General features: G+C 47.9%; 1 protein-coding gene across 37 annotated transcripts in view; it reads left to right on the top strand.

The window, feature by feature from the left end:
* MEGF11 (multiple EGF like domains 11) overlaps positions 1–27,863 on the top strand; it is a 389,272-nt gene that overhangs the window by 25,990 nt on the left and 335,419 nt on the right. For 4 of the 37 annotated variants that reach the window (XM_078333434.1, XM_054239353.2, XM_078333442.1 and 1 more), the window contains exon 2: positions 9,054–9,226. The exons of the other annotated variants lie outside the window; for them this stretch is intronic. The gene's annotated coding sequence lies outside the window, so the exon portion shown is untranslated. The remainder of the gene's footprint in view (positions 1–9,053; positions 9,227–27,863) is intronic. 37 annotated transcript variants of the gene reach the window in all.

Below are 27,863 nucleotides of genomic sequence, written 5' to 3'. Positions count from 1 at the left end.
GACTAGCTCTTGAGCTTGCGGGTTCTGCAGCCCCCTCGCAAGTGTCATTAGGGTGGGGAGGCGGTGGAGTCTGACGGGAAGGCCAGAGCACCCAGAGGCTGCATGCCTGGGCCCAGCTAGTCTTAGAGGACAGTATCTGAACCATAAAAGGATCTACTGCCTGAGTGGGCTGGGGTGGCCCTTTCCTGGGGACCATTGGCAGACTGGGGACAAAGACATATAACAGGCTGGGCGCGGTGGCTCACACCTGTAATCCCAGCACTTTGGCAGGCCGAGGTGGGTGGATCATGAGGTCAAGAGATTGAGACCATCCTGGCCAACATGCGGAAACCCCGTCTCTACTAAAAATACAAAAATTAGCCAGGTGTGGTGGCATGTGCCTGTAATCCCAGCTACTCAGGAGGCTGAGGCAGGAGAATCACTTGTACCTGGGAGGTGGAGGTTGCAGTGAGCCGAGATTGCCCCACTGCAGTCCAGCCTGCCAACAGAGCGAGACTCTGTCTCAAAAACAAAAACAAAGAAATATAAGATAACAGCCATTTCAGGGCACGTCCCAAACAGCGGAAGCCTGGCGCTTCCATGGCTTGAACTGGGGAAGAAAGATGCTGTCCTTCTCCTCTCTACTCCCTTCCTGCCCTCTCTGCAGGAGATGGTGAGAAGCTGGGAGAAGCTCAGCGTGGGGCCCCGTCCCAACCGTCCCAGGAGGAGCGGGTAGGCGGGTGGGTGGTGGGCATAGAGAAGTGGAAGGAATTCCTGGCGTTAGAAGGAAGGCCCAAGTTCAGTTCTCCCACTTGGCCTGTGATCTTAGATACAAATCACTGGAAGTGCTGGACTTCTGTTTTCGTTTGTATGAAATGGGGAAAATAATACCTCAGAGGATTGCTATGGGATTTATTACTATTAATATCCAATATTAATAATAATGCTGAGGATAAAAGCTATAATTTACTGGGGCTTTCTACATGGCAGGCGCTCGGCTCAGCAATTCCCATGTGTTATCCTGTTTAATCCTCCCAGCAGCTCCAGGAGGAAACTGAGGCTCAGGATAGTCCTGCCATTAGGCAGCACAGCAGGGACTCGGTATGGTACTGGAGGAAGGCGTTCTCCATGAACCGCAGAACCCCAGCGTCTTTCCTGTTGACCTAATAAAAGATATTCCCAAGGTAGTAGCATTACTACCTTGTACCTGGGAGGCGGAGGTTGCAGTGAGCCGAGATTGCCCCACTGCAGTCCAGCCCATGGGCTGTGGGGATCCTCGGAGACGTCTTCCAGAATGAGGCTTCTCAGAGGCCTCCGAGGGCCTGTGTTTCCATGCTTCACGCCACCTTCCTGAGAATCTCGCCCAGGTTGTGGTTTTCTGCAGGAGGAAAAGAGCCTGGCACATGGGAAGACCGTCTTATGACTTGACTGCTGGCCTCCTGCAACCTGTCCTCTCAGCAGGGCCTGGAGCCCGGCAGGCTGGAGGGCTGCCTCTGGGTACGTGTGTGTGTGCATGTTTCGAAAGGACGTGTGTGAACACGTGTGTTTGTGTGCCCGTGTGAGGGTGTGAGTACACAGTAGCCGCCCCTTATCCTCAGAGGACATGTTCCAAGCCCCTCAGTGGATGCCGTGGACAGCACCGACCCCAATATAGATGAAGTTTTTTTCTACGCCTACATACCAATAATAAAGTTTAACTTGTAAATTAGGTGTAGTAAAAGATTAACATTAAGTGATAAAATAGACCAGTTATAACAATATGGCAGCATCACTACTGTTGCACTTTGGGGCCATGATTAAGTAAAATAAGGGGCTGGGTGCGGTGGCTCATGCCTGTAATCCCAGCACTTTTGGGAGGGTGAGGTGGGCGGATCACTTGAAGTTAGGAGTTCGAGATCAGACTGGCCAATGTGGTGAAACCCCATCTCTACTAAAAATACAAAAATTAGGCTGGACGCAGTGGCTCACGCCTGTAATCCCAGCACTTTGGGAGGCCGAGGCGGGTGGATCATGAGGTCAAGAGATAGAGACCACCCTGGTCAACATGGTGAAACCCCATCTCTACTAAAAATACAAAAAATTAGCTGGGCATGGTGGTGCGTGCCTGTAATCCCAGCTACTCAGGAGGCTGAGGCAGGAGAATTGCCTGAACCCAGGAGGCGGAGGTTGCCGTGAGCCAAGTTCGCGCCATTGCACTCCAGCCTGGGTAACAAGACTGAAACTCCGTCTCAAAAAAAACAAAACAAAAACAAAGATTAGCCAGGCGTGCTGGTGGGCACCTGTAATCCTGGCTACTCAGGAAGCTGAGGCGGAAGAATCGCTTGAACCCGGGAGGTGGAGGTTGCAGTGAGCCGAGATTGCACCACTACACTCCAGCCTGGGTGACAGAGTGAGACTCCATCTCAAAAAAGAAAAAAAAGTTAAACAAGGGTTACTTGAACACAAGCACAAGCACTGAGATACCACCAACAGTTGATCTGATGGCCAGGATGGACACTAAGTGACTAATGGGCAGGGGGCGTCCACAGCGTGGATTCACTGGATGAAGGCACGATTCATGTCCCAGGCTGGAGGGAGTGAGAAGGCACAACATCCCATCACACTCCTCAGAGCCGCATGCAAGTTAAAACTTACGAACTGTTTATTTCTGGAATTTACCATTTAACATTTTTGGACTGTGGATAACCATAAGTAGCTGAAACTGCAGAAAGGAAAACTGTGGATAAGGGGGACTGCTGTGTGTATGTGTGTTTGTGTGAGTGTGGGTGTGGACATGACAGTGGGGGGGGGTGAATGTGTGCATGAGAGTGCGTTTGCATGTGCCCATGTAGATATGTAAGCTGTGTGCATGCTTCAGTGTGTGATCTTATGCGAGCGTGTGCTTGTAAACATATACCTGCGCATGAGTATATATGTGTTCGTGTAAGTGTGTGTGTGTGAGTGAGTGCATGGGGGTATGTGCCTGTGTCTATGATTGCATATGTATGTAAGCTGTTTCCTATGTGTGTGTGTGCTCAAGTGTGCATGACCATATGTGAGCGTGTGCTTGTAAACATAGTGCCCATGTGTGAGTACGTCCACCAGATGTGACTAGATGGGTTAAGCCCCCTCGGTTCCTGCCTCCAAAGGGCATCATTAGGAAGCATGTTAATTTTCCAGATCTAGTTGAGGAGCCTGGTAAGCAACAGGGTGGCACCGCCCTCTGAGCGCTGATCTCCCCACTCCTCACTGGGGCTCATGAAAGCCATATTACCTACAGAGAACAGCATCCTCAGCCATTGCCTTTCTGGCCAGAGAGTTGGTTTTTATTGCCACTCAGGCGAAATGGAGTGTGGACGGTGGGCAAGCGTGCTGAAGAGGCCTCTTTTTCGGGCAGGGCTGCTGCCTCTTCCCCATGATGGGAAATGGCTCCTGCAGGTTGAGCCTTGGCTCTGCTCCCTAATGGGCACTTGGTAGAGCTGCTGGCCCGTGACCAAGTGTGAATCCATGCCAGGCCACTCACCTTGGCTGGGAGAGCAGATGGCAGGGCCGGGCCCTTCTGGCTGGCTGCTCTGCCCAGCCCGGGCCTTGCTGCACACGGACTCCTTGTCTCAGGGTCTTGAGAATGGCCAGACCACACATGCCGCGTTCTTTCCTGTGCCTATTCTCCAGCAAGACCCTGGCTCCCAGGAGGAAAGGGGCTGGTGTGCTTGGGCTAAGGAGAGAGAAGGTGGGGGGAAAGAACTGTGCATTCCAAGGAGAAATGAGTGCTTGGGGGTGCTGATTGAGATGAATATGCATTCTGTAGGCCTCGCCCATCGCTAAACCAGTTAATGAGATTCACTCCCCTATCTAGGGAAATATTACAGCTAATGTTTAGATAGCACTTACGCTATGACAGGTACTCTATATGTACTTTTTTTTGAGATGGAGTCTCACCCTGTTGCCCAGGCTGGAGTGGAGGGGCGCAACCTTTGCTCACTGCAACCTTAACCTCCCAGGTTCAAGTTATTCTCTTGCCTCAGCCTCCCAAGTAGCTGGGATTTCAGGCACATGCCATCATTCCTGGCTAGTTTTTTTTTTTTTTTTTAAGTAGAAAAATAAATGGGGTTTCGCCATGTTGGCCAGGCTGGTCTCGAACTCCTGGCCTCAAGTGATCTGCCCGCCCCTGCCTCCCAAAGTGCTGGGATTACAGGCATGAGCCACCGTGCTTGGCCATATACTTGATATGCATTAATTCCTTTTATCCACACATCACTATGAGGTAAATAATTTTATTATCCTCTCATTTTACAGACGAGAAAACCAAGGCTCTTAGAGGTGAAGTAACTTGTTCAAGGTCACAGAGCTGGTATTAGGCAGAGCTGGAATTGATGCTAAGTGGTCTTCTAGAGACTGCAGTAACCACTACACTATATTATGTCCTGAAGTAGCAAACTTTCCTGTTGTTAATTAAATTTCCCTCAACATGACTGACCAAAAAAAAGAGGCCAGTCACCTGTACCGTCCTTCCTGGGGCTGACATCTGGAGGGAGGATGTAGCAGTGGAAGAATACCCAACATTCAGCCACTCTGAGTAGGGGATGTACAGGAGTTTCGGCCGCTGAGGCTCAGTCCTTCATGAACCCACACGCTCCACACACAGTGAGTGCCCAAATTACTTAAAACAAGAAAAAGATTTGTAGCGGCTTTATTGAAGTATAATCCACATACCATACAATTCACCATTTGATTTTTTATTTTATTTATTTTATTTACAGTTTTTTGAGACTGAGTCTTGCTCTGTCACCCAGACTGGAGTGCAATGGCCAGATCTCAGCTCATTGCAGCCTCTGCTTCCCAGGTTCAAGTGATTCTCCTGCCTCAGCCTCCCACGTAGCTGGGATTACAGGTGTGCGCCACCACGCCTGGATAAATTTTGTGTTTTTGGTAGAGATGGAGTGGGGTTTTTTACCATGTTGGCCAGGTTGGTCTCAAACTCTTGGCCTCAAGTGATCCACCCACCTTGCAATTCACCATTTTAAAGTGTACAATTCAACAGTTTTTGGTATATGCACAGAGCTGTGCAACCGTCACCACAATTACCCCAAAAAAGGAACCCCATATGCATTATCAGTCACTCCCTATTCTGCACCCTCCCCCAGCCCCTGGCAAGTATTTATCTACTTTTGTCTCTATGGACTTACACGTTTTGGACATTTTATATAAATGGCGACCTCCCCAAAGTGTGCCTCTTGCCATTTGGAAAACTGGGATTCTTATACTTGCCCTGCTTCTAACCGGGGTCTTTTTGGGGCTCTAAGGAGGTATAACACATGTGTAAAAATTTCTTTCTAAGTGTTCTTTGCACTCATAAAGGAGGGACTCTTGATTGCAAGACCTTCAGGAATGGTGCTGGAGAAGGCTGGAGGAAAGACGGGAGGAATGGTAAGTCATACAACATGTGGTCGTGACTGATTTCTCTTGCTTAGCAGGTTTTCAAGGTTCATCCATGTTGTAGCATGAACTGAACTAGCTAGTACTTCATTCCTTTTTTAGTGCCAAGTAATATTTCACTTCGCGGATACAGCACGTTCTATTTATCCATTCATGGGTTGTTAGATTTGGTTTGTTTCTGCTTCCTGGCTATTATGAATAATGCTGCTATGAATTTCATGTACAAGTTTTTGCATGGACACATATTTTCGTTTACGTTGGGTACATGCCTAGGAGTGGAATTGCTGGGTTAGATGGTGACTCTATGTTTAACATCTGAGAAACCGCACAACTGTTTTTCAAAGTGGCGGCACCATTTTACATTCCCACCAGCCGTGTATGAGGGTTCCAGTTTCTCCACATGTTCATCAACATTCGTTATTACCTGACATTTTGATTGTAGCTGTCCTGGTGGGTTTGAAGATGTTATCTCAAAGTGGTTTTTATTTGCATTTCCCCGAGGATCAATGGTGTGGAGCATCTTTCCATGTACGTATTGGTCACTTATATACCTTCTTTGGAGAAGTGTCTATTCAAATCCTTTGCTCATTTTAAACTTGGGTTCTAAGAAGATGAATGAATGAGCCAGCCTACTACCTACCTGCCAGGCAGTGGGGAAGCCAAGATAAATGAGAACCACTCTTTGCCCTTGGGGAGCTTGTGGCTCCTTAATTGTGTGGGAGGCAGACATTGTGGAGGAGGCAAACTCAAGGAGTCAGAAATACAATAAGTGCTTGAAAAGCAATAGGTGCAAGAGACTGTGGGTGGCTGCTGGTGAGTAGATCTGACCAGGCGTCAGGGAAGGAAGGCTTCCTGGAAGAGGGGCCATTTGAGCTGAGACTTCAAGGGAGATGAGGGAGAGTAGGTTTGGGGAAAGGCCTTTTGAGCAGAAGAATTGGCTGTGGAGAAGGCCCAAGGAATAGTTGGGGAGCAGCTGGGAAATCAGGAGCAGGATGAAGGGCGAGGCAGGGCATCTGCAGGTTGGTACTGGGTCCAAGGACAAGGAGCCAGGAGATACACCTGCGTGCTGAGGCTCTCGGAGCTGGGGAAGCTCAGCCTGGGCTTCAGTTTCCCATCAAAACCCTGCTTGTCCTCGAGGCCTCCTAACAGAATTGCTGAAGCTGCTGCTGTGATACCGGGTGGGTCCTTTTATGTTTTAGTAATTATCCTGTCACCCACCAAAAATAATTTCATCTTGGGAAGAAGGGAGGTTTGGTGGTACTGAAAGCTGCTGCCGCGTAAGTGCAGGCGGCCTAATTGGGATTCATAAATCCACTTTTTAACAAGCACAATTAGGAATACGTAATGCCGGCCAGCTTGAGGAGATCAGGAAAGTGCTGTTAGCGGGGCAGCTTTTATGTGGCTTTATTTAATGGGATTGAAGACTAGCTTGGATCCTGGCATCTCAATTAGTCACAAGGGGAGCAAGTCTCAAAAGTGGAATTTTACCCCAAAGTTTAATTCTCAGGGGGTTGTTAGGCAAAATTATAGTAAGAAGAGAGAGCTTGTGAGATTGTTCTTTAGGGAAAATGTTAAATCCTATAAAATTTGGAAAAAAGATAAGGGAGTCCCCCACAAATGAGACAAAATATGGACAGAATTTGGAGTGACATATGCCCAAATAAAGAAAGGTCTGTTCCCCCTCCCTCCCCACTTCTCACGCCTTCTTTTTTTTTTTGAGATGGAGTTTCATTCTTATTGCCCAGGCTGGAGTGCAATGGCGTGATCTCGGCTCACCGCAATCTCCGCCTCCCGGGTTCAAGTGATTCTCTGCCTCAGCCTCCCGAGTAGCTGGGATTACAGACATGCACCACCATGCCCGGCTATTTTTCTGTATTTTTAGTAGAGATGGGGTTTCACCATGTTGGTCAGGCTGCTTTCGAACTCCCCACCTCAGGTGATCTGCCCGCCTCAGTCTCCTAAAGTGCTGGGATTACAGGTGTGAGCCACTGTGCCCGGCCCTCTCTGCCTTCTAAGTGCTCAGCTGTGCCAGGGCTGTGGGGAGGGTGGTATGGTCTGAGTCCTTAGGAGCTGGTGGGCTGGCTGGAAAGGGTGAATGAGGTCCCTGATGGTTGTGGAATTACTTGAGTTCTGTAATGCCAAGGGCATTGGAGGGTAGAAGCGGCTGTCAGTGCAAGGAGGGACCCTTGCAGGCTAGAATAATCTGGAAAGCTTTCAAGGGAGAAGAAGCAGGACTGAGCTGGGGCCGGAAGGACGGGCAGGATTCAGGAGTGTGGGAGGGAGGCAGGTGTGCTGGAATGGCTGGGAGCGTGTGACCCAGGCTGCCCTCTCCCAAGGAGAGTTGGAGAGAGGAAGACAGCAGTGTACTGAATGCAGTCGGGAGGCTTGGGGGCTGGTCCTGCTGGCTGTGACCCCACCGTGGGACTCAGGCTAGCACTTTCTCCTCTGTGGATCTTGGTGTCTGCTGGAGTGTTTTCTGAGGCGCCTCTCCCCAGGCCTGGACCCTGTGGGATATGGAACAGAATCTGGCTCTCTAGAGTTGGAGGGGCTGTGGGAGGGATGGAGAGGGTGAGGTTGAGGGATGGTGGTTTTACTGGCCCAGGCAGGCAAAGGAACTCCAGGGAATTCCATGTTTATAGTGGAAATGTGACACAGTATGAATGTGTTGCCTCCTTTGGAGAGGTAGAGTGAGGAACATCTGAAGACCTTCCTGTCTTTGGGGCCAGGGTACTCATGAGTGCAGACAATTCAGGAAGACTCCACAAGGAAGGCAGGGTTTCCGCTTGCTCCTTGATAATGAATGAATGAGAGCTTTGTGCTTGGTGTGAAGGAAGGTGCCCTGTCCTCCCTGGAGTCAGGGAAGCTTGGATCTTGGCATCCCCATTCTGCCCATGTTGGCTGGATGTCCTTGGATGTGCTCTGCTGTCTTTCTGAACTAAGGCTTTTTTGTCTGCAGAATGGAGATTTAATGATTGTTACATCACAATCGAAATAATTAAATGAAGGAAAATAAGTGCCTGGCCCACAGCAGCTGACTATAATTGTGTTGATTCCCTTTCCTCCTTCCTATTCCTCACCCACCTCCCCAAAGTGTGCCTCTTGCCATCTGGAAAACTGAGATTCTTACACTTGCCCTGCTTCTAACTAGGGTCTTGTTGGGGCTCTAAGGAGGTATGACACATGTGTAAAAATTTCTTTGTAAGTGTTCTTTGCGCTCATAAAGGAGTGACTCTTGCTTGCAAGACCTTTTGGAATGGTGCTAGAGAATGACGGAGGAAGGAAGGGAGGAATGGTAAATGGGGTCTTAGAGCAGGGGAGAGTCATTAGCTGTACTCTATTAACTGAGGGCTGGATGGCCTTGCAGAGCCTGGTTGGGGATCCATAGCAGGTGCTGTTTCCATGGAAGTCTGAGCTTCAGGGACAGCCCAGCCTTTCTGTTGGCCCAGATGCAGAGACCTAGGAAGGCTCGGTTGTTGGAGAAACCTGGGTTCCCAGGAGAACCTTGTTTGACCTCGAAGAGTGGGACTAAATACAAGGCAGGTGAGTGAACAGAGAGGAGGCGTGGCATTGGTTGAGATAAATTCGGAAGCTAAGATTTACTTAGCACCATCCGTGTTCCAGCCATCGCTTCAGGTGCTGTTGCATATATTATCTCATAGGTAACACGTGCACCATGTGTCATTATTCCTGTGTGAGAATTGACATGCAAGGAAGCTGAGGCTCAGAGAAGGGAAGTGATTTGCTCAACGCTACAGAGTTAGGAGGTGATGAGGCTGAAATGCTGACCTGGGTGGGTCTGACTCCAGAGCCTGCTAGGAGCCACCTTTGAAAGGTAACCCTTTTTAATTTACATCTATAAAACATGTTGAATCCTCCCTCCACTTAATTTTTTTTTTATTTTGAAATAATTTTAGATTCACATAGAAGTTGCAGAAATAGTAGGGAGATCTTGGGTACCCTTCACCCAGCTTTCGCCCTGATGATGACCCCAACCAGGAAATCGACATTAACACCATTTACTAAACCGCAGCCCTGACTTAGATTTCACCAGTTTTTACATCCACTCACTTTTTGGGGGAAGTGTACAGTCCTATTAATTTTGTCATATCCATTAATTTATGTAACCACTACCACAATCAGAACTGCTGATTTAAAACTCTAAGAAACTCCTGTGGCTGGGCATGGTGGCTCATGCCTATAATCCCAGCAGTTTGTGGGGCTGAGGCAGGAGGATCACTTAAGACCAAAAGTTTGAGACCAGCCTGGGCAACATAGTGAGACCCTGTCTCTTTAAAAATTAAAAAATTAGCCAGGCGTTGTGGCACACGCCTGTAGTCCCAGCTATTCAGGGGGGCTGAGGTGAAAGGATGGCTTGAGCCTGGGAGGTCAAGGCTGCAGTGAGCCGAGATCACACCACTGCACTCCAGCCCGGGTGACTGTGAGACCCTGTCTCACAACAAAGCAAAAAAACGACCAAAAAACCTCCTTGCGCTACTCCTTAATAGTCATAACCTACCTTTCCTCCTCCGCTGGCAGCCACAGATCTGTCACTCTAATTTTGTCAGTTGGAGAACGTCCTATGAATGGGATCATCCAGTCATCTTTTGAGATTGGGTTTTTTTTTTCACTCAGTGTAATTCCTTAGATTGCTGTGCCATCAATTCATTAATTTTTATTGCTAAGTAGTATTTCACGGTGTATTCATTTTCTAGGGCTGCCATAACCAAGTACCACAAATGGAGGAGGGACGTGGGGAGAGCTTAACACAGCAGAAATTTGTTTTCCCACAGTTCTCCAGGTCAGAACTGTGAAATCAAGGTACTGGAGGTTCTAGGGAAAAATCCCTCCTTGCCTTGCCGCAGCTTCCCACAAGCCTTGGTGCATTGCTCCAGTCTCTGCCTCTGTTGGCACAGGGTCTTCATGTGGACTTCTAAGCACACCAGCCATTGGACTTAGGGCCCATCCTAATCCAGTATGACCTTATTGTAACTGCAGTGATATCTGAAGACCTTATTTCCAAATAAAGTCACATTCTGAGGTTCCGGGTGAACATGAATTCTGGGGAAACACTATTTAACTGAATATACATGGTATGGATATACTGCAGCTGGTTTAACCATTCACCATTGAAGGACATCTGGGCTGTGTCCAGGTTTGGACTCTTACAAATAAAGCTGCTATAAACATTCTCATGTAGATGTTTATGTGAACATGAGATTATCTCTGGGATAAATGCTCAAGAGTGCAATTGCTGGGTTGTATGGTAGGTGCATGTTTTTTTTGTTTTGTTTTTGTTCTTTTCTTTTCTTTTTGAGATGGAGTTTTGCTCTTGTTCCCCAGGCTGGAGTGCAGTGGCTCGATCTCGGTTCACTGCAACCTCTGCCTCCCGGGTTCAAGCAATTCTCCTGCCTCAGCCTCCCAAGTAGCTGGGATTACAGGCATGCGTCACCTGGCTAATTTTTTGTATTTTTAGTAGAGACGGGGTTTCTCCATGTTGGTCAGGCTGGTTTCGAATTCCTGCCTCGGACTCCCAAAGTGCTGCGATTACAGGTGTGAGCCACCGCACCCGGCCCATTTTTGTTTTTTGCAAACACCAGTACCACTTGCCAAGCACATTTAATTTTTTAAGAAGCTGCCAACATGTTTTCCAGGGTGGCTCTACCATTTCAAATTCCCATCAGCAACGTATGAGTGATCCAGCTTCTCCACAACCTTCCCAGCAGTGCGTGTGGTAGCATTTGTACTTTAGCTATGCTGATATGAGATTCTGCGTGAGATCTCATTGAGGTTTTCATTTGCATTTCCCTAATGGCTGATGATGCTGAGCATTTTTTTCATGTGCTTATTTGCCATCTGTATATCTTCTTTGGTGAAGTGTCAGTTCAAGTGTTTCACTCGTTTTTAAAATTGACTTTTTGACTTCTTCCTGTAGAGTTTAGAGAGATCTTTATGCAACATCTCCTTTGTTGGAGATGTGATGTGCGGATGTTTTCTCCCACTCTGTAGAGTGTCTTCTCATTGTCTTAGCAGTGTCTTTTGCAGAGCACTTAATTTTCATGAGGTCTAATTTATTGATCCTTTCTTTTATGGATCGTGCTTTTGGTGTCATGTCTAAGAACTCTTTGCCGTAGGAGATATTCTCCTATGTTTTCTTCTAGAAGGTTTTACATGTTACATTTAAGACCGTCCTTTTTTTTTTTTTTTTTTTTTGAGACAGAGTCTCATTCCATTGCCAGGCGCCAGGCTGGAGTGCAGTGGCGCAATCTCTGCTCACTGAAACCTCCGCCTCCTGGGTTCAAGCAATTTTCCTGCCTCATCCTCCCGAGTAGCTGGGACTGCAGGCGTGCACCACTACACCCAGCTAATTTTGGTATTTTTAGTAGAGATGGGTTTCACCATGTTGGCCAGGATGGTCTCAATCTCTTGACCTCATGATCCGCCCGCCTCGGCCTCCCTAAGTGCTGGTATTACAGGCGTGAGCCACCGCGCCTGTCCCATCCATTTTTATATATAAATATTACATCTCTCTCTATAGACATGTCTATGTCTCTATCTATATATGTAGATAAGGTGGAGGTTAAGGTTCATTTTTTTTTTTGTCTGTGGATATCTAGTTGTACTGATTCCATTTATTGAAAAGGCTATCTTTTCTCTCCCAACATTTATTTTTTTGCGACAGAGTTTTGCTCTGTCGCCCAGGCTGGAGTGTAATGGTGCAATCTCAGCTCACTGCAACCTCTGCCTCCCAGTTCAAGTGATTATCCAGTCTCCTGAGTAGCTGGAATTACAGGCAGGCGCTACCACGCCCGGCTAATTTTTGTATTTTTAGTAGAGACAGGGTTTCACCACGTTGGTCAGGCTGGTCTTGAACTCCTGACCTCGTGATCCACCCGCCTCAGTCTCCCATAGTGCTGGGATTAAAGGTGTGAGCCACCACGCCCGGCTGGCTCCCAACATTTTAAATCTTCAGTATGGTGGGGTAAACAGGCACTTCAGGCTGATTTTACTGCTAAGGAATCTGACACCCAGGGAAGATGAGGGACTGGTTTGAGGTCACACTGCAAGCAATCAACAGATGGGGGCTCACATCCGGGTTTCCATGGTCCAAGTATGTTCTTATTTTAAAGATGAGAAGGCTGGGTGCCGTGGCTAACGCCTGTGATCCCAGCACTTTGGGAGGCCAAGGCGGGCAGATCATGTGGTCAGGAGATCAAGACTATCCTGGGCTAACACAGTGAAACCGGTCTCTACTAAAAAGACAAAAAATTAGCCAGGTGTGGTGACATGCGCCTGTAGTCCCAGCTACTCGGGAGGCTGAGGCAGGAGAATCGCTTGAACTCAGAAGGCAGAGGTTGTAGTGAGCCAAGATCGCAACACTTACTCCAGCCTGGGCAACAGAGTGAGGCTCCGTCTCAGAAAAAAAAAAAAAGATGAGAAAATTGAAAACAGGCTGGTTAGTGGCAAAACAGGCCCTGGCTTCCCACTAGGGACCACCTTTTCTGTTTTGTTTTGTTTTCATCTGTTCCCAAGGGGCCACCTTTTATGAAGCAAGCAGACAGGCAGGCAAACAACGAAAAACATTTTGGCAGTGGAATCTTCACCTCGCTCAGTGCCTGCAGCTCTGAACGAGACTCCCTGGAGCGGGGAGGGTTTGATTGGCGGGGTGCCACAGGGATCACGCCTGAATCCGAGGAGGGGGTCCTAATGGGAAAATCAGGTTCGGGGGCAGATTGCAGGGTCTCTTCTTTGACTTTTTGAGCATGATGACGCTTGCTGGGGAGCCCTGGCCATGGGCCCATGAGCCCTGCCTTGGCATGAGGGTGTGTTGGCAGCGTTCGGGGACCATCGCTGTGGCCCCGGGAGCAGGCTTTTAGCTTAATTGAACCGAGTGTCTTAAAATGGCAACTCATCAGTTAGCTTTCATTTTGTTCCTTTCTTCCCCTAGGGATTAAACCACATCAATATAAATGCTGGATGATTTTCCCACATTTTTAAATTTGGGGGACATATAGGTGATTGTGACACATGTATGTAACATGTAGGTGTAACAACCCAGCTGAAGCCAATGAAAGTATCTCTCTCCTTCATTGAAAGAAAGAGGCTCCCAATAAATCTTGTAAAATGGCAGCACCCACGCCCTGTTCTGAGAAGGAGGCCGGGGAGATGTGCCAAGAGCTGCCGAGAGATCACCCAGCAAGTTATTGGCTTCAGGGCACCAAATTTCCCACAAAATAACAGAGACGCTGGGTGAATAGGGACAGGGCCCTGACCCTCTTCCATTACTCATCTGAGGCCCAAGTCTCTCTCTGGGGAGGGATGCTTGGGGACTCAGCTTTCTGGAAGGTTCCCGGGAAAGTGTGGAGTCCAGAGGCCCGAGTTCTAGAGGCAGCTCTGCCAGGGACTGGCTGGGTGGACAGAGGCAAATCTCTTCCCTTCTCTGGGTCCCCTTGGGTCTGACGTGAGAGATGAGAAGAGACTAGCGGTCTCATGTCACCTCAAATTCTGTAGTACCCATGACATCAGGGCCTGCCTTTCCTCTAGCCATGAAAACTCCCTTTCCTGGCTGGCAGTAATTCCCTAGCCAGGTACCTCTGCCCTGGAAGATGTGAACACATATTTGCATGTTGGCCACATCTGCAAAGGAAGTCCCACACTTTAGTGGGGATACAGATGGGTTTTTTTTTTTTGAGACGGAGTTTTGCTCTTGTTACCCAGGCTGGAGTGCAATGGCGCGATCTCGGCTCACCGAAACCTCCGCCTCCTGGGTTCAGGCAATTCTCCTGCCTCAGCCTCCTGAGTAGCTGGGATTACAGGCATGCGCCACCGTGCCCAGCTAATTTTTTGTATTTTTAGTAGAGACGGGGTTTCACCATGTTGACCAGGATGGTCTCCATATGTTGACCTCATGATCCACCTGCCTTGGCCTCCCAAAGTGCTGGGATTACAGGCTTGAGCCACCGCACCTGGCCACAGATGGTCTTTTTAACCTCAGATAACAAATTCTGTACCTGGGAGGCATGGGGAGTCAGTTTTCATCATGAGCCTCACCTGCATAGCTGTCCTTTTGTGAAGCAGATGTTGGTTAAACACCACTTCCAAAGGGGCCCATCTCCACACTCATCTTCCTGCTAAGCCTGGTCTGTGTGAGAGGGAGCAGGCGGACCCTCTCTCTTAGCCACTTTCCCTCTCTGGGCCTCAGGCTCCTTATCGGTGAAAGGACAGAGTTGGACCATCTGCTCTCGGCGGGGGATGGGGGGCACCTTCTGTGGATAGCTCATAATTGCCTGTCTTGTTCTAGACATGACTTAGGTTGGGTTCCCTGAGAAATAGATTTTGAGGTGGAGATTTCATGCAGCAAGATTTTTAGGGAGTGCCCTTGGGATCAACACCTGGAGGAAGTGAGGGAGACAAAAGGGGCAGAAAGGGAAGCTGAGCCGGAGTGCAGTTGCAGCAAAGGCCTCAGCTAGACCCATGGGGTGCTCAGCAGGTGGTCCTGAAGAATTGCTGTCTCTCAAGGCAAGAGGGCCAGGCCTTTGAAAGCACCTTCCATTTAGCCAACTAATCAGGCATTGGAGGTGGCCGCCCTCAGGTTTGGGGTGTATCCTTGAGCCAAGTGGCTGTCTCTGGCTAGACATAATTCTAGAGAGTGACTTGGGAATGAGTGCCTCTGTCCTGAAGGGGGACCGGGGCAGCATCCTGTACCTGTACCCTTCAACAACACATCCCTCCTCCTCCTTTCTCTCGAAACACCCCAGCCTGAGATACGTCTGTTTCTGGGTTAGGAAATCTAGCCCAGATTTCTGTACTTCTGACTGTCAGCTGCTTCCAGGCTGGACCACAGTCTGAGCAGCACCCGGACGCCTCTCTGCTGCTTCCCTTTTTCGGTTTGCCTGGGACCTGTGCTATGCCAGAGAAGGAGGAGCTTGGGGTGAGTTGCTCAGCAGGGCCCTGGGAGGCAGAAATCATCTTACCTTCCACAAACATGGCTGAGTACCAGCTGTGTGCAGGGTACTGGGCACAGTACTACTGTGAGAGGTCCAGGGCCCAGATTAGGAAGGTCTCTGGGTACAGGGAGTTTGGGTGTGACCTGACTCTTCTGCAGTTCTGTGCCTCAGTGTCTCCGGCTTGGGGCAACGATAGGGTATACCTTAGAACTACAGCCGTTTCCCTGGGATGTAGATCCCCCTACATGATGGCTGTACTCCCCCAAGCTTGGACACTGTGTATAAGTGGGTCTGGAATCTTTCCCCCAAAGACACCTCCAGGCCAACAGCTGTCATTGAGCTACCACTTTTGCCTCAGCATCAATGGGAATTTCAATTTAAAGACTGTGGCTTTGGAGAGACTTTGTGACAGAAGCCATCAATCTCTGCATTTCAAATTTATCTTCTTTTATTTTTCCAGCCTGAGCGCCTGTTCTGCTATGAACTCTGTCTAATCACCTTGCAGGCAGTTGAAGGAGAGTGGGTGTCCCCTTGATCTGTGGGGTTTATGTGCATAATTCCCTTTAATTCATCTCAGTTGGGTTGGAGAGCCTCGGGTGAGAAAGATTTTCAAAGTCTCTCGCTGAAATTCAAAGATGCATTTCTCCAGCCGGACCAGTAAATTATAGGAGCAATTTGCCATGAATTTCCAATGTGGAGCCATTCTTAGGCCCTCTCAGGGTGCAGCCCTCTCTCCCTCCTGCCAGTGGAGATGGAGGCTGTGGCCTGGTGTCTGGAGAGCATCTCCTCCCAATGTTCACTGAACTGTTTATCCCAAACCATCGGTCTTCCTGGCCCCCGACTCTGCTGACTCTCCTGTTCCAGTCTTGTCTTGAACCTGCGCTGATGCCTCATTTTTGGGGGTGGGGAGGTCCAGGTCAGTTGTATACTCTGGTACAGACAGAACCTTGATCCTGAGTGTATGTCTTCACACTTTGTCTGTATGATAAGTGCAATTTCCGCATCAAGACTATCAGTCATTTTCTGATGTCATCTATGCAACTCTGCCTGAATTGAATCAGCTCCTGGATTATTGTGACAGTGTATTTGGTAAGAAAATGAAATAAGGTGTGTAAATTAAAGTGGAGGTGTGCTCTGTGTAATGTGGAGGCTCCCAGGGCTCAGGTGGTCCCTCTGGGGGCATTTCCACTCTCTGTGCTTTCTCCTCCTCTCTTCCCCACTCTTTGCATTGGGCTCACAGCTCTAGTGCCCCCTAAGCTCAGGTCTAAGAGACCAGTGCAAAGATACAAAGCGATGGCTGAGGGAAGGTAAAGCTTCTGGGATACTGTCAGGAGCCCAGGAGATAAAGAGTGAAATGTACTGAGACTAGAACTCAGGTTAAGCTTTGTGGTCTGAATGCAGAGGCTGCTGAGAACATGTATGAGTGTGTGGGAGGAGGCGTTAGGCTCCAGATGACAGGTTAATGGTAAAGAGGACACCAGGACCCTTCTCCCTGTGCATTCCATATGCTTCTGCCTCCCTCCTGCTCCTCAGCCCTTGCCATGCAGGACCATTGCTGACTCAGGGTACCAATCCTTTTCTTTCTCCTTCTCTGTACCCCTACCCTACCCTACCCTACCCTACCCCACCCCACCCCACCCCATCCCACCCCTACCCCTACCCCTGCCGTCTTCTTTCCACACACACTCCTTCTCCCCAGCTCTGAACTGGGCCTTGGATGCGGTGTTATTGCAGGAGAAGGGGGCAGCCTGTGCCCTGTATGTGGCAAGGATGCCCGCAGCATCCCGAGTTCCTTTGAGGAGAGGCCGTTCTCAGGGTAAGATGGCAAATACACACGCACAAGATGATGCAATGAGAAGGAGGGTGTGTGGGCGCTCCCAGGAGAGAGGAGGTGGCTCTGCCTAACAGTTCTTGGCAGTGATGGATCCCACCTGGCCGGCTCTACCTATAATAATCTCAATTAATCAAACCACCACTTCTCCCCTCCCGGAGGCCTGCCCCTTTTTCTTCTGCTGTGTCTGTCATTCCAGCTGCTGCTGTACAGGCCTTGGCCAACAGAGGAAAGCAAGGGCTTGCCCCCTGCCCAAGACCTCCCAGAACACATTGGGAGAGTCATTTCCCTACAGCGTGAGGACCAGAATTGGGAGGGGCAGGCTGGGAGCAGGAAGCCGCCTGCAGCAAGGACAGGGATGGAGTTTGTCCTCGGAAGTGGCCGGCTCATTCTCAGTCTCCTTTGCTCCCCAGGCATATGTAACTACTTCTGAGGTCTCAGGGAGAGGAGAAGGGTTGCAGCATTTCCTCACCTTTATCAAAAGGGGTATGTTTCTCTGGTCAGGGAGCCATCTTGGGGCCTCTGAAAGTTTGGTGGAGTAGTCACTTGGTATTGTTGCCCTGGGTGGAGGCGCTGGTCTGCTTAGCTCCTGGCAGGGTGGGGAGAGCTTGTAGAGCTGAATCCTCTGAAATGGCACAGATGTTGTAGCTATTGGCCACATGTGGTTATTTAAATTAAAATTAATTAAAAATAAATAAAAAAAATTCAAGGCTGGGTATGGTGGCTTGCACCTGTAATCCCAGTGCTTTGGGAGGCCAAGGTGGGAGGATTGTTTGAAGCCAGGAGTTCAAGACCAGCCTAGGCAACATGGAGAGATCCCCGTCTCTACCCAATAAAATAAAATAAAATAAAATAAAAATGCAGTTCCTGGATGGAAAAGGATTATCATGCAAACAGTAATCAGCATGAAGCAGGAGTGCCTATATCGATATCTGATGAAAAGTTCTGTTGGAGACTGTCAGCTCCACGAGGGCAGAAATTTTGTCTGTTGTTCACTGCTGTGCCCTTACCATCTGGAAGAATCCCTAGCACTTAGTAGGTGCTCAGTATTTGGACACTTGAGGAGTGCCAGCCCTGGTGCTGCCACCATCTTTCTGTGTGACCTTGGACACATTGCTTCTCCTCTCAGGGTCTCTTCATCCATAAATTGAAGGGTTGGCCTCATCTCTGGCATCCCTTTCAGCTTCAGTGAGCTCTGATCTTAAGTATCTAGTTGGCTGATTTCATTTATTTTATTCACAAGAAGGGGTCAGAGAGAGCAGGAGAGGATGAGGTGGCAGATTTGATTTTCGGTTTCAGGTGTCAGTTAGCTGGGGCTCCCCAGCATGGGGCTTTGCAGGCCTCACCTCCTGTGGCGTCTTCTTTCTGCTTGCCCTTTGTCTACAATTTCCCGATATCACCAAACAGCTTCTTGGCCCTCCGTTGAAGATCTGCAGAACTAGACCGGGAGGGGCACGAGGGGACCACCCTATTCACACAGTTTGGCTCTCCCTGCCTCCCCTGCCCGCACCCCGCAGCTCTTTCTCCCTTTGGATACCTTCTGTGGTCCATGGCTTAAGGTAAACTGCCGGAGCCTTCAACCTGAGTCCCAACTGCTGGTGCTCCTATGTGGTTGGGAGGAGGCCCTGGCAGGAAGTCCCCAGCAGTGGGGACTCTGTGCTGGCTGCCACCTCAGGACGTCTGCCAGCAAGCCTCTGGGGATGGGCCCTGACGTGGGGATGCCGTGTGTGCGGACAGAGGCCAGGCAAAGGGCTGGCGGTGGGGGTGGAAGGAAGCACATTCTTGTGTTACTGGGGGGCTCTGTGCCAAGAGGAGGAAAATAAATGTAATTACCTTCACGACTGGACTCCTGGCAGACTGAGGGGCCAGCCCAGCCTGGCTCTAGGACTCTGCAGGGTGAGGGTTTGGTCATGCTAGGAGGAGAAGCCTCCTTTATCTTCTCTTTCCTAGAGGCCCATGACAGGGCCAGGGAGGGCACCCTAGCTCCCCTTTTGCGGCCAGTCACCCCCTCTACCTGCCCCAGGATGCACCTAGCCTGTGCTGAGGGGGATGGGAGAATACAGTCTAGAGGGCAGAGATATGGTAGGTGTGTACTGAGTCCCACCTCTGTGTTGGGCCTGGGGTTTGGCCATGGTGTATGAGTGGCTGTGTGTGAGAGGGGCCCTCCATCTCTTTGGGTCTTTCTGATTGCCACTTGCTCCCTGGCACCTGCCGTTTGTTGCCCTTCCTTTTGTTTTTTTTTGAGATGGGGTCTCGCTGTGTCACCCAGACTGGAGTGCAGTGGCCTGAACTCTGCTCACCACAAGCTCCGCCTCCTGGGTTCAAGCGATTCTCTTGCCTCAGCCTCCCTAGTAGCTGGGACTACAAGTGTGCACCACCATGCCTGGCTAATTTTTGTATTTTTAGTAGAGATGGGGTTTTACTATGTTGGCCAGGCTGGTCTCGAACTCCTGACCTTGTGATCTGCCCTTCCTGGCCTCCCAAAGGGCTGGGATTATAGATGTGAGCCACTGTGCCCAGTCTGTTGCCCTTCCTTGCCCTGCTGTATGCCTTGGAGAGGCTCACTCTTGAGCGGGCTTCCTTGCTTTCTGCCTTTGGGTTGGGTTTGGCCAATGGGAGGCCCTGGGGGAGACTGGTGGGTGGGAGGAGAGGGAGGTTACAGTGTCCCCCTGCCTGGGCTCTGCCTCCCTCTGGCAGTGGCTGCGACCTTACAGTCCCCCTCGCTCTCAGCTCCGGTTCTCGCTGGGATCCTGTGACCCTTCTGCTTCTCTCTTCTCTTTGCCCTTCGGGACTCGGCGTGGTGGTGTCTTCCCACCATTGCAGAGTCCTGAGTGTTTTCACATCGCTTGTGGATTCCCACAGTCCCTCCCATGCCTCGGTAAACAGGCTCTTTCAGTAAACTCTGCTCAGCTAAATGCTTTTGAGAGAAATTTTCATGGTCTCTTTGAGTCTTGAGATTTTTTGTTTTGTTTCATTAGGTCTCCCGAGTTCAAGTGATTCTCCTGCCTCAACCTCCGGAGCAGCTGGGACTACAGGCGTGCACTACCACGCCTAGCTAATTTTTGTATTTTTAGTCTGCGCTGTGGGTCTGTATTGTGATTTGGGTCCTTGGGGTAATGAGTCAGTATGTTTTTCTCCGACTTCTCTGACAGGGGTAGTTACGTAGAGAAGGGAACATGAAATGAGCCTTAGCGTACCGTTTTGAATATAGCCAGGGGAGGTGAGCGCTGCTACTTTCATGAGACTTCCTCGCGCTCCATGTGGGTCTGGAGAGTGTCTTAGTGTCATAGTCAAAATAGTTGACGATTAGCGCATCGTAGCACTGACCAATCAGAATGAGACACTGAGCCACGTGATTGGGCTGGCTTCCCCACCTGTGCCTGGAGGTGCCCCTCCTGGGGAGGAGGGAGCACTGACTGCGGGGAGACCCTTGGCTTCCTTGAGTGCAGCTCACATTGGATGATTTTCTTTCTTATGGCCAATGGCAGAGGCTTGTCTTAGGAAAAAATGCAAAGAAAATGAGTTAGTATGTGTGTGATACCTCCAGGGGAATGGATGGTGGCAGCGGGAGAGGAGGTACCCAGGGGTTTCTGGTGAGGTGCACCTTGGAGTGGCCTTTGGGAGGGCCGAGGCCCCTCTCTTCTTTCTTACGGGGTGTAGGCAGCTGCTCTCCTAGGAGGGCGGCTGGTCCAGACCAGGCTAGAGGCAGGAGGCTGTGGCAGGGCTGACACTGTACTCTAAATTCATCCTTGCCAGTTTTTTCTTGCCTTCTGTGACTTGCTTCTTCCCCTTGTCCTGGGGCCTCAAGTCCAGTGTCCCTGGCGATATTCATTGCTGGGAATTACCTAGAAGGCAGGAATGTCGCCGTGTTTGCCTTTCATTCTAACGTGCTTCCTGCTCAGGAGGAGGACATGCTGTGGTGAGAATTCCAGGGAGGAATATAGCCTTGGGAGAGTAGCCTCTCTTCCTGGGCCTCAGTTTCCCCACATAAAATCAGATGATCTTGAAAGTCCCTCTCCCCTTTAAAACCCTGTCTCTGTGGAATGCAGCTGGTTTTCCCTTGAATGCGGGGGATCGTCCCACCCATGCTTCCTTACTCAGAATCCTCCATACAACCAAGCTTTCACACTGCAAGATACTTGGCCTGGGGTAGTTGGGAGGTGGGTGGTGGTGGAGCATCGAGATGATTCCTGCCCCCCTCCCCTTCGCGATCAAACTTTTTTCCTCTGGTTCTAGAATCTCGATAAGTGGGTCTAAGAAGCCGTCATTCCCAGGCAAAGCTAGGACTGGAGTGAGACAGGCAAGGAACTTAGGGTTAACACTTAGGGAAGGACTCATTCTCCGGTGCTGATCCTACCATCGCACACCTGAGAGTGAGCGCCTCTACATTCGTTTGAATAAAATCCTATCTCGAGATATGTGCAGATTCACATGCAGTTGAAGAAATGATACCCTTTACTCAGTTTCCTCCAGTGGTCACATCTGGCAAAACCATAGTGCAGTATCATAACCAGGATATTGACATGAACGTAGTCAAGATACAGAACATTTTCAGGCCTGGCTGGTAGCCCACACCTGTAACCCCAACACTTTGGGAGGCTGAGGCAGAAGGATCACTTGAACTCAGAAGTTTGAGACCAGCCCGGCAACATAGAGAGACTTCATCTCTACTAAAAATTAAAAGTAAAAAGCCAGGCATGGTGGTACACATCTGTAATCCTAGCTACTTGGAAGGTTAAGATGGGAGGATTGCTTGAGCCCAGAGATGGACGCTGCAGTTCACTGTGTTTGCGCCACAGCATTCCAGCCTGAGTGACACCAATGAGAAAAAAAAAAAAGAGAGGGCATTTCTGTCACCACAAGGACCTCTCCTGTTCTTTTATAACTTCACCCGCTTCCCTCCCACCCTTACCCCTTCCTAAACCCTAGGCAACCACTAATCCGATTTCCATTTCTATTATATTCTCATTTCAAGAATGTTATATAAATGGAGTCCTACAGTATGTAACCTTTATAAATGGCGTTTTTCACTTAGCATAAATCTCTGGAGATGTATCCAGGTTGTTGAATTTATCCACAGTGTGTTCCTTTTATTGCTGAATAGTATTTGATGGTCTGATTGTACCCTAGTTTGCTTAACTATTCACTCTTTGAAGGGTATTCCGGTTATTTCTAGCTTTTGGCTGTTACAAATAAAGCTACTATCAACATTCTTGTATAGGTTTCTGTGTGAATGCAAGTCTTCATTTCTCTGGGATAAATGCTAAGGACTGTAATTGCTGCTCCCATGGTACTTTCATGTTTAGTTTTTAAAGAAACTGCCACACTGTTTTCCAGAGTAGCTGTAGCCTTTTACATTCTGAACAGCAATGTATGAGTGATATAGTTTCTCCATGTCCTTGTCAGCGTTTGATCATTGCTATGTTTTGTTTCTTAGCTACTCTAGCTGGGACATTTATTTATTACTTTTATTTATTTATTCATTGAGACGGGGTCTCACTCTGTTGCCAGGCTAGCATGCAGTGGCATAATCTCGGCTCACTGCAACCTCCTCCTCCCAGGTTCAAGTGATTCTCCTGCCTCAGCCTCCCGAGTAGCTGGGACTATAGGCACGTGCCACCATGCCTGGCTAATTTTTGTATTTTTAGTAGAGATGGGGTTTCACCGTGTTGGCCAGGATGGTCTCAATCTCTTGACCTCGTGATCCACCCACTTCAGCCTCCCAAAGTGCTGGGATTACAGGCATGAGCCACGACACCCAGCCTATTTTTTACTTTTTTGAGATGAAGTTTCGCTCTTGTCACCCAGGCTGGAGTACAATGGCATGATCTCTGCTCACTGGAACCTTCGCCTCCTGGGTTCAAGCAATTCTCCTGCCTCAGCCTCCCAAGTAGCTGGGATTACAGGCACTCACCACCACATCTGGCTAATTTTTGTGTTTTTGGTAGAGATGAGGTTTCGCCATATTGGCCAGACTCGTCTTGAACTTCTGACCTCAGGTGATCAACTCGCCTCAGCCTCCCAAAGTGCTGGGATTACAGGCGTGAGCTGCCACGTGGCTGGGACATGTTTTTAAATCCACTTTGCCAATCTCAACCTCTCCTGTCCCTCAATTCTATTTTTTAAAATATATCTTTTAATTGGTGTATTTAGACCATTTACATTTGATGTAATTATTGGTATGTTTTCCATTTGCCACTTTATTTTTGTTTTCTGTTTTGTTATTTCGGTTTTTCTTTTCCCTCTTTTTCCTATCTTCTTGGGGATTAATATTTTAAAATTCCATTTTGATTTATCTTTAGTGTTTTTGAGTATATCTTTGCATAGCCTTTTAAATGGTTGCTCTAGGTATTTCATTATATACACAATATTTATGACGGTTTTCCTGGTGTTGTCATTTTAACAGTTTGAATGAAATATAGAAACTTTATCTCTCTTTATATCCCTTTAATCTTCCTCATGTGTAATATAATTGTCTTAAATATTTCCTCTACATAGATTTAATACAGCTTAATTTCAATAGTGTATACAAACTTCGTTCCTATATAGTTCTAGTCTCCCCCACTTTTTTTTTTTTTTTTTGAGGCAGAGTCTAACTCTGTTGCCCAGGCTGGAGGCAGTGGTATGATCTCAGCTCACTGCAACCTCCACTGCCTGGGTTCAAGCAATTCTCCTGCCTCAGCCTCCCCAGTAGTTGGGACTACAGGCATGTACTACCATGCCTGGCTAATTTTTGTGTTTTTTAGTAGATACGAGGTTTCGCCATGTTGCCCAGGCTGGTCTCAAGCTCCTGACCTCAGGTGATCCCGTCTAGGCCTCCCAAAGTGCTGGGACTACAGGCATGAGCTACCACGCCTGGCCTCTCCTTCTTCTTTATGCATTAATTGTCATAAGAATTACATCATACGTTGTGTGCCCATCAACGTGTATTTGTAATTATTGCTTTTGGCATTGTTTTTTAGATCGTATAGGTGAAAAAAGTTACAATTAAAATAGATTTATACAGTCTTTTATAATTACCTATGTAGTTACATTTAGTGATGTTCTTTATTTTGTATGTAGATTCAAGTTACTCATCTAGTGTTCATTTACTTCAGCACGAAAGATTTCCTTTAGTATTTCTTGTAGGGAAGATTTGCTAGTAATGAGTTCTCTCAGTTTTTGTTTATCCAGAATATCTTAGTTTATTCATTTTTGTATAATAGTTTTGCTGGGTATAGAATTCTAGGTTGACTAGCTTCTACTTTCAGCATTTTGAGTACATACATTTTACTGCCTCTGGCTTCCATGGTTTTGATGAGAAAACAGCTGATAATCTCATTGGGTTTTGTTGTATGGGAGGAACTGCTTCTCTTTTATGGGATGAATTGCTTCTCTTTTGCTGCTTTCAAGAGTCTCGGTCTTTGTCTTTTAACAGTTTGATTATGATGTGTCTAGGTGGGGATCTCTTTGCGATTATCCTACTTGGAATTTGTTGAGCTTGTTGGATATGTAAATTAATGTTCTGCACTAAATTTGGGGAGTTTTCAGCTATTATTTCTCTCTATATTTTTTCTGCCTTTACCCCCCTTTTGGGACTCTCATTATGTGTGTATTGACAGGCTTCATGGTATATTATGGATCTCTGAGGCTCTGCCATTTTTCTTCATTCTTTTTTATTTCTTTTCTATTCAGACTAGATAGTTTTATTTGAGCTATCTACAGGTTTACTGATTCTTTCTTCTGGCTGCTCAAATCTGCTGCTGAGCCTCACTAGTGAGTTTTTAAAAAAAACTTAAATTTTTGAGACAGAGACTCACTCTGTTGCCCAGGCTAGAGTGCAGTGGTGCAATCTTGGCTCACTGAAACCTCCATCTCCTGGGTACTCCTACCTCAGCCTCCTAAGTAGCTGGGACTACAGGTGTGCATCACCTTGCCTGGCTAATTTTTTTTTTTTCATTTTTAGTAGAGACAGGGTTTCACTATGTTGTCCAGGTTTGTCTTGAGCTCCTGACCTTGTGATCCATCTGCCTTGACTTCCCAGGCGTGAGCCACTGCTCTTGGCTTCTAGTGAGTTGTTTTTTATTCTGGTTATTGTACTTTTTGAACTGCAGAATTTCTGTTAATTTTTTAAAAAATAATTTCTGGCGGCTTTCGATTTTTTTAAATTTGGTTTTAGTTTTCAGAAGTGTACTTACTGTGTTTTAGAATGGATTTCCTTGAGTTGATCTTGTTTGGGGTTTGCTTTGGAATCTGTAAGTGTGTGTCTCTTGCCAAATCGATGGGGTTTTCTGGCATTATTTCTTTAGGTACTCTTTCAGCCCTGCTTTCTTTTCTTCTTCTCCTCACTGCTGCTCCTCTCCTTCTGATGACACAGATGTTATATCTTTTGTTATAGTCCCATAAGCCCCTGAAGCTGCATTTTTTTTTCCAAGTCTAGTTTCTCTCTGTTATTCAGAATGGGTCATTTCTTTGTTTTGTCTTCCAGTTCACTGCTGCTTTTCTCTGCCCCCTCTCTTTGGCTGCTGAGGCCATCCACTGAGCTTTTTATTTCAGTTATATTTTTCCATTCTAAAATGGCCATTTTATCCTTTATGCCTTCTATTTCATTGCTGAGGTTTTTTTTTTTTTTTATTATTTTGTTTTGTTTTTTTCATTTGTTTCAAGCATGTTCATAAGTTCCCAAAGAAACATTTGTGTAATGGTTGCTTTGAAATCTTTGTCAGATAATTTTTAACATCTCTTGTCATTTTGGAGTTCACATTTATTGATTGTTCTTTTCCATCCAGTTTGATATTCTCCTGGCTTTTGGTATGGTGAGTGATTTCGTATTGAAACCTGGACATTTTCATGTTGTAATATGAGACTCTGTATCTTAATTAAACCTCTGTGTCAGTTGACTTTGTCTGACAACTCTGGCAGGGAAAGGAGGTGGGGCTGCCTTGTTACTGGCAGGTACATGTAGAAATCTATATTCCCCACTTGTCCTCCATCGACACCAAGAGTGAGGGTTCCTACTTGTGCCAGCTGAGCAGGAGTAGGGGTTCCACCTCATCACATGGTCTCCACTGACACTGCAGGGGGCAGTTCGTTACCAGCTGGAGAAGGTCAAATCTCAGCTCCTTTCTTGGCCTTCTCTGATGCCCCCATGAGTGTGCTGAAGTGCATTACACAACCTTGAGAAGAAGTCTGGGCTTCCCACTTGGCCTTTGCTTGTGGGCCCACAGTTGGTGTTTGGCTAGAGTTGAGTGGCTATTATCCCCACAACTCCTAAGACAGGATCTTGTTCTGTCTCCCAGGCTGGAGTGCAGTGGTGCAATTATAGCTCATTGTAACCTCAAACTCCTGGGCTCATGTGATCCTCCCACTTCAGCCTTCCAAGTTATCTTGGACTACAGGCACGTACTACCATGTCTGGTTACGTTTTAAAATTTTTTACAGACAGGGTCTTCCTGTATTGCCCAGGCTGATCTCAAACTCCTAGCTTCAGCTGATTCTCCTGCCTCAGCCTCCCAAAGTGCTGGAACTTTAGTCATGAGCCTCTGTGTCCATCTGAGTGGCTATTGTCTAAAAGTTTTTTGTATTGTTAAGCTGCCCTTTCCTAGTCCTCTGGCCAGAGAGAGCAGAATTTTGTTGGTGCTTTTGTATACACGGCTATTGGCATTTCTAGGTTGCTAGTGTCTTCAGCTCCAAGTCTGGGATATATGAAGCCAGAAAAAAATAAAATAAAATAAAAACCAAAAAGCAAAAAGCCATATACCACCATGTTGTTCCTTGGGTCTTTTAATTTTTGAGATGGAGTCTTACTTTGTTGCCTAGGCTGGAGGGCTGAAGTGCAGTGGAGCCATCTCGGCTCACTGTTCAGCCTCCCCAGTTCAAGCAGTTCTCCTCCCTCAGCTTCCTGGGTAGCTGGGATCATAGGTGTGTGCAACCACACCTGGCTATTTTTTTTGTGTGTTTTTAGTAGAGGTGGGTTTTCACCATATTGGCCAGGCTGGTCTCGAACTCCTTACCTTGTGATCTGCTTGCCTTGTCCTCCCAAAGTGCTGGGCTTACAGGCCTGAGCCACTGCACCTGGTCCCCTTGGGTCTTAAGGTTCCCAGTTGCTTTGCCTTCTTCCCTCTGTCTTTCACAGTGTTCTTATGTTTGTTTTACATGTAATGCCTAGGGGTTTTAGCTGTGCTTAGCAGGAGGAATAGGGAAAAGTGTGCTTACTTTATCTTCCTGGAAGTGGAAATCCTTCCTTAAATTTTGAATCTCATTGTCTCCTGCTACACTGGTGGTCTTCCCAAATAGGGAAGATGCAGAAAAGTCCGAGAATGAATGTTGATGGAGGCCCCTGGGTGCTCTGTGCTTCTGCATGTGCAAGTTCACTGAGTTCTCATGAGCTGGTGAGGATGGCTTATTACTCCCTCTTTACAGATATAAATAACCTGAGGCTCAGAGAGGGTAGGTTCAGGCAGGCAGGCAGGCGGGGCTGGACTGGCCTTGAACCCAGGGTCCTGACTTCAGCACACATGCCTTTTCTACCACAGGTCACTCAGCAGCTAAAATCTAGGTTTGCTATTAGTACCGTGAGACCTGGAAACATTGTTTATAACTGCTGCTTCTTTTTTTTTTTTTTTTTGAGACAGGGTCTTGCTCTGTCATCCAGGCTGGAGTGCAGTGGCACGATCTTGGCCCACTGCAACCTCTGTCCCCACCCTGGGCTCAAG

The sequence above is a fragment of the Callithrix jacchus genome, chromosome 8 (genome assembly GCF_049354715.1).
Source record: "Callithrix jacchus isolate 240 chromosome 8, calJac240_pri, whole genome shotgun sequence".
NCBI classification, from domain to species: domain Eukaryota; kingdom Metazoa; phylum Chordata; class Mammalia; order Primates; family Cebidae; genus Callithrix; species Callithrix jacchus.
Note: the sequence above shows the minus strand (reverse complement) of the source record. Positions and strands in the feature narration are given on the sequence as shown.